The sequence below is a fragment of the Orycteropus afer genome, unplaced genomic scaffold (genome assembly GCF_000298275.1).
Source record: "Orycteropus afer afer isolate SDZICR_OR568_19922 unplaced genomic scaffold, OryAfe1.0 scaffold00093, whole genome shotgun sequence".
Taxonomy (NCBI): Eukaryota; Metazoa; Chordata; class Mammalia; order Tubulidentata; family Orycteropodidae; genus Orycteropus; species Orycteropus afer.
This window is the reverse complement of record NW_006921680.1, coordinates 6,773,048-6,783,941: the sequence shown is the minus strand read 5'-3', so window position 1 is coordinate 6,783,941 and position 10,894 is coordinate 6,773,048.

The following is a 10,894-nucleotide window of genomic DNA, read 5'->3' as shown; positions in this document are numbered from 1 at the left end:
GCTTTTACCCTCGATTGGGAGCTCTGGTGGCATAGTGCCTAAGGCATTTGACTGCTAACCAGAAGGCTGGTGGTTCAAACCCACCAGCCACTCCTCGGAAGGAAAATTGAGCAATCTACTACGGTAGAGATACCACCTCAGAAACCCAAGCAGGGGTTACTATGATGAGTGGCTAAGGGGATGGAAGGGCTAGTGGTTGACAAAACATTTATAGTATTCCTCAAAGAGGTAGTCCTGGAGCCTGCTTAAAGCTCACTCCTGTAGTATACCTCTTTGTCTCAGCCCCTAGCTTATTTCCTTTCTAACACAGGACAATGCAATTTGATTATTTAGTTTCATTTATTTGTTAATGTACTTACCTTCTGCCTAGCCTGCCATGGTCCCACTAAAATGTAAATGTAATGAGGGCAGAGAACATGTCTTTTTAACTGACAAAATCTTAACCCTGCATTAGGGCCTGTCACAAAGTGGACAATATTTGTAGAACTTGTTGTTATGTGCCATCGAGTTGTCTCCAACTCATAGCGACACTATGTACAGCAGAATGAAACACTGCCCAGTCCTGTGCCAGCCTCATGATCCCTACTATACCTGAGCCCACCACTACAGCCACCATCATTGTAGAAGAGTGGTGCATACTATGTTGGAGACAATATAACATAACACAGGGTCCATGTGTTAAAGATTGAATTGTGTCCCAAAAAATATGTGTAGTGAATCCTATTCCCTATGTCTATGGTTTATTTTAGAATTGAAAAATATGGAGGGTAGCTAAAACAAATGCAAAAAGTGATGAAGTAAAACAGATGAACAGAAGATGTCAAAGGGCATGTGATAGTTGGAGCTGTGTGTCAACTTGGCTGGACCACAATTCTGTGTGCTTTAAGCAGTTGTGATGTGGTTACTCCCATGATGGGATCAGGTGAATATGTTTTAAGCAGACAGTCCATTGAAAGGGAGTTTCCCTAGGGATGTGGCCTGCTTCCAGTATATTTATGGACATCCTGGGAAAAATGGACATCCTGCGAAAAGAGACATTTTTCTGTGGATTGGGATTCTGTTGTGCTGCCTACAACTGTCTGTGAGTGAACAATCCACAATTCGGCCTGGAGATCTTAGATTCATCATTTGTTGGAGTCAACAGCCAGTATACTACCTGCCAACCTTGAGCTCCTCAGCCCTTGTAGCTGCAAGAGTTGGGAAAAGCCTCCAGTTTGACGTTTGATCCAAGAACTTTGGACTTACCAACTTCTATAAGTGTGTGAGCCATTTTCCTAAAATAAATTTTTCTTTCTCTCTATATATAAGCTTTACTGGTTTTGTTTCTCTAGAGAACCCAGTCTAACAAAGGGCAGCTCAAGAGAACAAAGTAATGAAATGTACGAAGACCTGAAGTTGAAAAATCAAAGGGGAAGAACACAGCAGTACAGTAAATTCCTTAAATGGCCCTGGTGGCATAGTGCCTAAGGCATTTGACTGCTAACCAGAAGGCTGGCAGAATCAAATCAGTGGCAGTGAGTGTCGTTTTTTTTTTTTTTTGGTAACCATGTTGTTGTTGTTGTTATGGGCCGTCAAGTAGGACCCAACTCATAGCCACCCCTCCTTGGGTTTCCAAGTCAGTATCACTACAGAAGTAAATTGCCCAACCTTCCTTCCAAGGAGTGGCTGGTGGGTTTGAATGGCCAGTCTTCTGATAAGCAGTCAAGTGCCTTAGGCACTAAGCTACCAGAGCTCCTAGTCCAATGCATTCTTCTTCATATAGTCCAGTTTCTCAGATTATTTGCTCAGCACACAGATTGAGTAAAAGATACAACCCTGAAGTACACCTTTCCTGATTTTAAACCATGCCATATCCCCTTGTTCTGTTTGAACAACTGCCTCTTGGTCTAGGAATATATTCCTCACAAGAATAGTTAAGTGTTCTGGAATTCCTGTTCTTCACAATGTTATCCATAATTTGTTATGAGCTACACAGTTGAATGCCTTTGCACAGTCAATAAAAAACAGGTACATCTTTCTGGTATTCTTTGCTTTCAGCCAACATCCAAGATTCCAAGCAATCAAGAATCAAAGCCAAGATTCAAGGATGTCACTTTGAAGACTAAGCCCTGACCCAACCCATGGTATTTGCAACTGCCTTATATGCATGCAAAAGCTGGACAATAAATAAGGAAGACTGAAGAAGTGATGCCTTTGAACTGTGGTGTTGGAAAAGAATACTGAAAAGTACCATGGACTGTGAGAAGAACTAACAAATCTGTCTTGGAGGAAGTGTAGTCAGAATGCTTCTTAGAAGTGAAAATGACAAGACGTCATCTCACATACTTTGGTCATGTTGTCAGAAGGAACCAGTCCCTGAAGAAAGATATCATGCTTCGTAAGGAGACATTCAGCACAAAAGGGGAAGACCGTCAACAAGATGGTTTAACACAGTGGCTGCAACAATGGTCTCAAGGATAGCAAGGATTGTGAGGGTGATACAGGACCCCGTTTCTTTCTGTTGTACATGAGCTGGAGCTCACTTAACAGCACCTAACAACAGCCATAGTCTTTGATTTTGTGATATATTGTAAAACCTACCATCTATGCCTGTGGTTATGGTCCCATTTTGTGGTGAGTTGTCCATTACATTAATGAGGCAGGATTAGAGAGAGAGATGTATCTTGAGTCCTGCCTTAGCAGTGGGTGTGACTCAAGTCACCACCCTTAGTTTCCTTGAGGGTATGTATATATAAATGCTCTGGCAAAGATACTCTCTTGCTCTGGATCTTAATCTGGTTCATCATCATCTCACCCCCTGGTTCTTAGGGCTAAGGCTACAGCTAGTCATTTGACCTAACAATTTGGGCTCATCATCCCCTGCAACCATGTGAGTGAGGAGAATCTTCCAAGGGGACAACTGACCCACAGATTTGGGACTTGCTAGCCTCTACAACCACATGAACCAGTTCCTTGGCAATTTGTGAGTTCTGTGAGATGTTACAGTGAAATATGGAACCTAAAATGGGAAAAAGATTACTGAGGGGAAGAGGAGGTATTGATGTTAGAGATAATGGAGTGGTATAGCAATTTTGAAAAGTTGGAAATTTGGGGTAGCTTCAACCTATACCTCACAAAGACCAGCCTTGTGCTGATCCTTATAAAAGAAAAGAAATTATTCAAGCAAACATGCTTATCATTCCTCAAGTAGAAAGAATTGAAGAAGAAATTCAAGCCTCAAGTTGCAAAATTGAAGGATTCTGTGGGAAAAATATTAAATAATGAAGGAAGCATCAGAAGAAGGTGGAAAGAATACACAGTCACTGTACCAAAAAGAAGTGGTCAACGTTCAACCATTTCAGGAGGTAGCATATGATCAAGACCTCATAGTACTGAAGGAAGAAGTGCAAGCTGCACTGAAGGACTTCGCAAAAAACAAGCCTCCAGGAATTGATGGAATACCCCTTGAGATGTTTCAGCAAATGGATGCAGAGCTGAAGGCACACACTCATTTATGCCAAGAAATTTAGAAGACAGCTCCCTGGCCAACCAACTGGAAGAGGTGGCCCAAACATTGTGGAAAATATCAAACAACATCATTAAGATCACACATCACAATTTTGCTGAAGATAATTCAAAAAAAAGTTGCAGCAGGGAACTGCCAGAAATACAAGCTGGATTCAGAAGACAATGTAGAATGAGAGCTCTCATTTCTGTTGTCAGATGTATCTTGACTGAAAGCAAAGAATAGCAGAAAGATGTTTACCTGTGTTTTACTGGGTATGCTAAGGCATTCAACTGTGTGGATCATAAAATATTATGGATAACATTACGAAGAATGGGAATTCCAGAACACTTCATTGTGCTTATGTGGCCTTTACACAGACCAAGAGGCAGTCATTCAAACAGAACAAGGGGGTACTGCATGGTTTAAATCTGGATCAGCAGTCAAGAGATCCAATGAGGTATTTCATTGGACAGATCTGCTGCAAGTCAATCAAAAAGCCCCTAAAAACCTCTATGAGGTTGGCCACTTATATAGAGACATACCTTCTTAATTTCGGGGTGTGGCTTTTGTAAACTGTCCAATCCCTGCAAACTACTTGCATAGATATTAGACCAACAGTAAAAGCCTAGATTTCCTTGAAAAGACTGTTCGAATTATGGATGTCAAAGAAAATTCTGGTGAGGGCTCAGAAAGAAGTGAAAAGAGCTATAGATAAAGTCTCTATTTTCTTAGAAAATACATATGTCACCAGCAACAGAATGTTGCTAGACATGATGACATCAAATGTGCTTCTGGTGAGGCTTTAAAAGGAAATGATAAAAATGTGATAGGTCAGTGGAGGAAGGGTGATGCTTTTTTATCTTTGGCAAAGAAGTTATCTGAATTATGTTCAAATATTTGGTTGAAGGTAGAACTTTGTGGATATCTGGCTTATGAGTTTTCTAAGCTGGATCTTAAAGGGACCCTATGGTTTCTCCTTGCCATTTATAGTAAAATGTGAGAGAAAAGAGAGGGACTTAAAAATGAACCATGCAAACTGAAAACAGAACTGAAAAATTTTTAACTAAGGATACCAAGGACTGTTGTTGACCAAGGACGTGGCTACAGAATCTTTTGTTGAAGAGAATATGCCTGTGACTGATGGATCTAACCAACTACCCCAGCAGAAAACCCATTAGCTCTGACTAAAGGAGACAAAGAGTGAAAGAACAGAATGCTATCTGCCTCTTGGAATTCTGCATGCAAGAAACAGGCCAAATGAACTACATCTGTTGTTGTTCAAGAAAAGAAAAGGACCATTCCTGTAGCAGCTTGAAAATCAGCAGGGAGCTCTGGTGGCACAGTGGCTAAGGCTATGTGACTGCTAACCAGAAGACTGGCGGTTTATATCCGCCAGCCTCTCCTCGGAAAGATGCTCAGGCAATCTACTTCCGTAGTGATACTGCCTTGGAAACCCAAGGAGGAGTCGCTATGAGTTGGATCCGACTCGATGGCAGTGAGCTTGGTCTTTGGTTTGGTTGGAAGGAACACAAGAAGCAGGGCCTTCTTGATTTCGAAAGGTGGAGCCATGGTCTCCTGGAACTCAAGGAGGGGGCCACAGTCCCCTAGGTTTCAAAGAGTTGAATCTGTACCAACTCATTCTGGAGTGTGAAGCAGCTGTTAAAGTACACTGGTATACCAGGGGATAGGGTTGCCACCCAAAGTTGAGAGGGCAGCATTGCCATGCCTAAGGGACAGAAGATGCCATGCCAGGGCCAAGGGGATTGGGTCCCACTCGGGTGGCGTAGTGCCTAAGGCATCTGATTGTTAACCAGAAGGCTGGCAGTTCAAACCCACCAGCAGCTCCTCGGAAGGAAGATTTGGCAATCTACATCTGTAGTGATACTGCCTCAGAAACCCAAGGAGGGGTCACCATGAGTCATATTTGACTAGATGGCAATGAGTTTGCTTTTTTTTTTTTTTTTTTTTTGGTAAATCTGAGGGAGAAGCATTGCTATCCCAGATGGCCTGTAAGGCAGAGCCTGGAAGCCCAGGGCCACGGGGCTTCCACTCAGAATCCAGAGGGCATGGCCAACACCCAGAGTTTGGAGGGTTGGGCCATTTCCCAGATGGTCTCAGAGAAGAGAGGATTATTTTCAAGACTTAACCCACTGCCATCGAGTCGATTCCAACTTGAGATAGGGACACATTAAGAGTGAAATACTCCTTGTCTGAAGAGTGAAATAACCCCTATCAAATGTTTTTATTTTAAATGATTGCTTAAACTGCTGCTGTATTCCTTTATAACTACTTTGCTGCATATTAGGCTGCTTCCCTCCCTATAGACGGATATTAGAAATTATAACATATACTTGTTGTTGTTGTTGTTATGTGCTGTCGAGTCGGACCCGACTCATAGCGACCCCTCCTTGGGTTTCCGAGGCAGTATCACTATAGAAGTAGATTGCCCCATCTTCCTTCCGAGGAATATACTTGGTGATAGATAAATCCTTCACTCTCTACCCACCTTGTATTTACTCAGCTTCTGTTCTTCTCTTTGTCTCAATTCTCTCCTTTATCTTGTCCCCACCCCCTAATTTCTGCCTGTACTCTTTGCCTCAGTTCCTGCCTTTACCTTGTCCCCACCTTCTGCCCCTAACTTTTGTCTGTTCTCTTTGTCTCTGTTCCCCACTCCTGTCTTGTTCCTGCCCTCCCTTGCATTTAGTTTCCTCCTCTGCCCTCAGGATTGGCTCTTTTGAAACAAACAATCTACCTCGGACATTAAAACACTACTTAAGCACCCTGCTGAGACAGTATCAGGGCTGATGCTACTTTAAGCTTCAGCCCATCTGCTGGACAGATGATTCAATAAAACTTATTTTTTCCAGCAATTCACTCAGGTCCTATTCCTCTTGGCATCGACTATCTAACACTTGGGATAGTCTAAACAAACTGAATAATATTCCTTGCTGATAGCAATTTCAAAACCTAACTGCTCTATAGGAGCTCTGGTGTCATAGTGTGTAAGGCTAACCAGAAGGCTGACGGTTCAAACCCACCAGCCACTCCTCGGAATGAAGACTGAGCAATCTACTTCCGTAGTGACACTGCTCCAGAAACTCAAGGAGGGGTCACTATGAGTCAGATCTGACTCCGTGGCAGTGAGTTCGAAGTTGTTTTTTTCCGCTCTGAAATGTTTGTAGCAGCTTTACTCATAATAGCCTAAAACTGTAAACTATCCAAGTTTTCATCAACAGGTGACTGAATAAACAAATTGCAATATAGCCATACAATGGAATACTGCTCAGCAATAAAAAATTCAATAAAAAATTTAAAAATGAACTCCAATACAGATAAGTCTCAAACATTTTGCTGAGCAAAAGAAGTTTGATGAAGTTAGCTTCCCTGAGGGTATACCTACGAATCTCCTGGGAAGATTTGCTCTCCTCTTGCTCCGGCTTTGTGTCTTGGATCATCCTCATCTCACCCCTGGATTTGGGACAGCAGCCGTCATCTGATCTGCTGGTCAAGGTTCATCAAACCCCGAGAGTTGGGAGGATCTGTCAGACCTACTCATGGACTCGGGACTCGCCAGCTTGCCAGCCTCCACCACTACTATGTGAGACGAACCCTTGGGTGTCTGTGAGTTCTGTGAGGCATTACAGCGAAATACAGAACCCTAAGACTGGGGAAATTACTGGGAGGAGGAGGAGGAGTTAATGTCTGAAATGATGGAGTGGCATGGTAGTTTGGACATTTGGGACATCTTTGACCTCGGCCTCATGGGGACCGGCCTCGTGCTGATCTTTCTAAGAGAAATTGTTCAAGCAACTGTATACACAACAAGCAATGAGAGACTACCCTTTCCATTGCAATCCTGCCTGGAATGTCAAGATCAAGGAGGTTACGTGCTGAACCAGAATCAGCCCTTCTCTTCCCCCTCTCTCTACCCAAAATGGTAGACTCCTGCCTCATTTTTTTGTGGCCACAAAGAAAGATGTCTCCTACAAACCTGTAGGGAGAGTGACAGGAAAGAAAGTGGTGTGTGAGCTTAGGTTTTTGTTAGAATTACAGCAGCTCATGTGTGGCTCAGCAGAAACCATTGCAACTATGACTACACACATATATATCACAATTTTCCCCCTCATTTAAACAACAATCATCTAAATTGTATAACCTAGTTTGTTTATTTATGGTTTAAATTTATGCATCTCCAGGGAAGCTAGAAATTTCAGTTTCTCTCCCCATCCACTTGTCTTGAACTTCAGTGTCTGACTGAGATAAAGAAAAGGGAAAGGGGATTTGTTCCCTCCTACCAACTGGTCTGTCTTTGATCACTAGGGTATCAAAGAAATCCCCCAATAACACATTTCGTATTTCCTCTTCCTATTCCAGAAGACTTCCTTGCACATACCTATTTACAAATCCACCCATCCCCACCCTTTCATCAAATGATTCAGGGCTTCAAACCAGTTCTTCCATGGTTCAGTCATGGCTGATGAAGCAAAACTGGAATGAACCTGAATTTGTAAAATGTGGATGTACCAGAACAGGAGAAATTACAGGTCAATGCCTTGGTAGAAACTTAATCTCTCCCTTAGGAGAAAAGGGCAGCATATGCATTTCATAGCAATGGAATATCTTACAGGCAGAGGTGGAAACAGTGGTGCTCAGCTCAAAGATGGACACTGATTGCACTACTTTGTATGTGTCTCGCTCTCCACAGCCCTGGCAATAATCCAACCTTTGGCATTAGGCTCCTGAAAGGACCCACTATGCCTCTTCCAAGTCTCCCATTCCAGGGCTTCAACCCATACATTTTCCTGTTCTAGTTACTGTTCTGCTTCACCCAAATTTCAAACATTTGGGTCTGTTCCAATTTTGTTGCATCAACCATGACTGAACTAATTCAAAGCTGTTTGAAGCCCTGAAATGATCTCAGTCACAGACAGCACATACAGACCTATCAGCACTATCAAGATTATTTGTTAGCCATTAAAGTTAAAAATATAATATAAATCCACTTACCATGGCTAGGCAAAGGCTCCAGTATTTTGGCGACTCAGACAAAGTCATTAAGGATAACATTCTTAGATACTAAGGGCAAAAGCTCTGTCCACATTCACTAACTTTGTTGGGATGGGGTCTGGATTCTGACTTCTATTTGGAGAATCAGGTAACATTTTTGCCCTCACTCAAAGCCAAGCAGGTAAGTATGAAGTGTGGCAGAGTAACTACCAACAAGTTCTGCCTTACAGGTTCATTTTATATTCAGAGCCCCAAAAATGAGGACCCAGAATCAAACCATTTTTAATGGCTCCTCCATCAAAATATTGTTGTAGAGCAACATCACAGAGTCTGCTTAGGTAAAAGCAAAAGTGATTTATTGAGGAAGGATAGAGACAGTCCAGACCAGGGAGATAGCCAAATACACAGAGTGAAGATGGCTGGTCCACTGGACAATGAGGAGATGGAACTAAAAGTTACAAAATCAGGAGAGTCAAAGGCAGGATATTTAAAAGTGAAAATTTAGCAAGGATAGGTGGATAACATGCACGTGGGATTACATGATTGGTTAAGGGTACATAATTACAACTGTGCATGCAAAAGATCTCTTTAAAGTGCTGAAGAGCAAAGATATCTGTTTGAAGCCTAAGATGTGCCTAACCCAAGCCATGGTATTTTCAATTGCCTCATATGAATGTGAAAGCTGGACAATGAATAAGGAAGACTGAAGAAGAGTTGAGGCTTTTGAGTTGTGGTGTTGGTGAAGAATACTGAAAGTACCATGCACTGCCAGAAGAACTAACAAATCTGTCCTGTAAGAAGTACAGCTGGAATGCTCCTTGGAAGTGAGAATGTCAGACTTTGTCTCACCTACTTTGGTCACGTTGTCAGAAGGAACCATTCCCTGGAGAAGGATATCATGCTTGGTAAAGTGGAAGGTCAGTGAAAAAGGGGAAGGCCCTCAATGAGCTGGATTGACACAGTGGAGGCAACAATGGGCTCAAGTATAGCAAGGATTGTGAGGCTGGTGCAGGACCAGGCAGTGTTTTGTTCTGTTGTACGTAGGGTTGCTATGAGTTGAAGCTGACTTGATGGCACCTAACAACAACACACTCTTCAGTTTATTACAAGATGGTCACAAGACAATGACAGGAAAGGTTTTTCAGGTAATCTGCTTATAAAAAAATATTTTCTCAATCATGTCTGTTTCTGAGGATCCACTGTAAAGATTTATCAATAATACTGTGCTTCATGACCCTTTGCTTTGTTTTAAGCTGTCACATCTAGGATCTGTTTGACCATAGTGGAAAGACCCTCTGAAAATAGTTTGTGATATCTTGCACCTGCCAGACCTCAGAGAAAAGAATGTCTCCTTGAGGGTATATGGTCAGCATCAAGGTTAGAGGAACTGCTGTCATTAAAGTCTTAGATTCTAGGCTCATGTCAAGACTTTAAAATGGAGGGAGTTAAGGATCCACTTTCAAACTGCTGTATTTACACACACCAAGGGCCTCTGATTTTAAGCTCTCATACAATGTGTATTATTGCTTGAAATCACACCTCTTCCACTTCTGTTTCTAACTGTTGTTAGGTGCTGCCGAGTCAGCTCCAACTCATGTTGTTGTTGTTATGAGCCGTCGAGTCGGACCTGACTCACAGCGACCCCTCCTTGGGTTTCCGAGGCAGTATCACTACAGAAGTAGATTGCCCTGTCTTCCTTCTGAGGAGTGGCTGGTGGGTTTGAACCACCAGCCTTCTGGTTAGCAGTCAAGTGCCTTAGCAACTATGCTACCAGAGCTCCCGCTCCAACTCAGAGTGACCCTATATACAACAGACTGAAACACGGTCCGGTCCTGCACCATCCTCACAATCCTTGCCACGCTTGAGCCCATTGTCGCAGCCACTGTATCAGTCCATTTCATTGAGGATCTTCCTCTTTTTCTCTGATCCTCTCCTTTCCAATGCACCTAGAATTTAAATAATAATACAAAAGATAATATATTTATATTCAAAGCATATCTTAAGAGTCTTTCAAACAAAAGAAAGGTAAAACAGCCTTTAGTTTGGGGCAGGTACAGTTCTTAGATTTATATATTTGACATGCAAACCTGTGTAAGTTTTACTTGGATGGGAGAGGGTGGGCAGAGACAAAAGATAATAATTAAGTCTCTGACTGACCTGTTAAATTACCAGGAATAGGTGATTAGTCTGAACCAGAGCAGATAGTAATTTTCTTCAATTTAACCCCAAAGAACCTTTCCAATTCTACTCAGCATTTCTGCTTTAAACTTCTTCAACATTCTTCAGCTCTTCTTGTGAGCTAAAGACAGGCAAAGAGGGGGTATATAAAGGATAAGCTCCCTGACTCTGCTCTTTTCCTAGTTCCTGAATAGTAAAAGCATAGATTGGAAACAGCTGTGC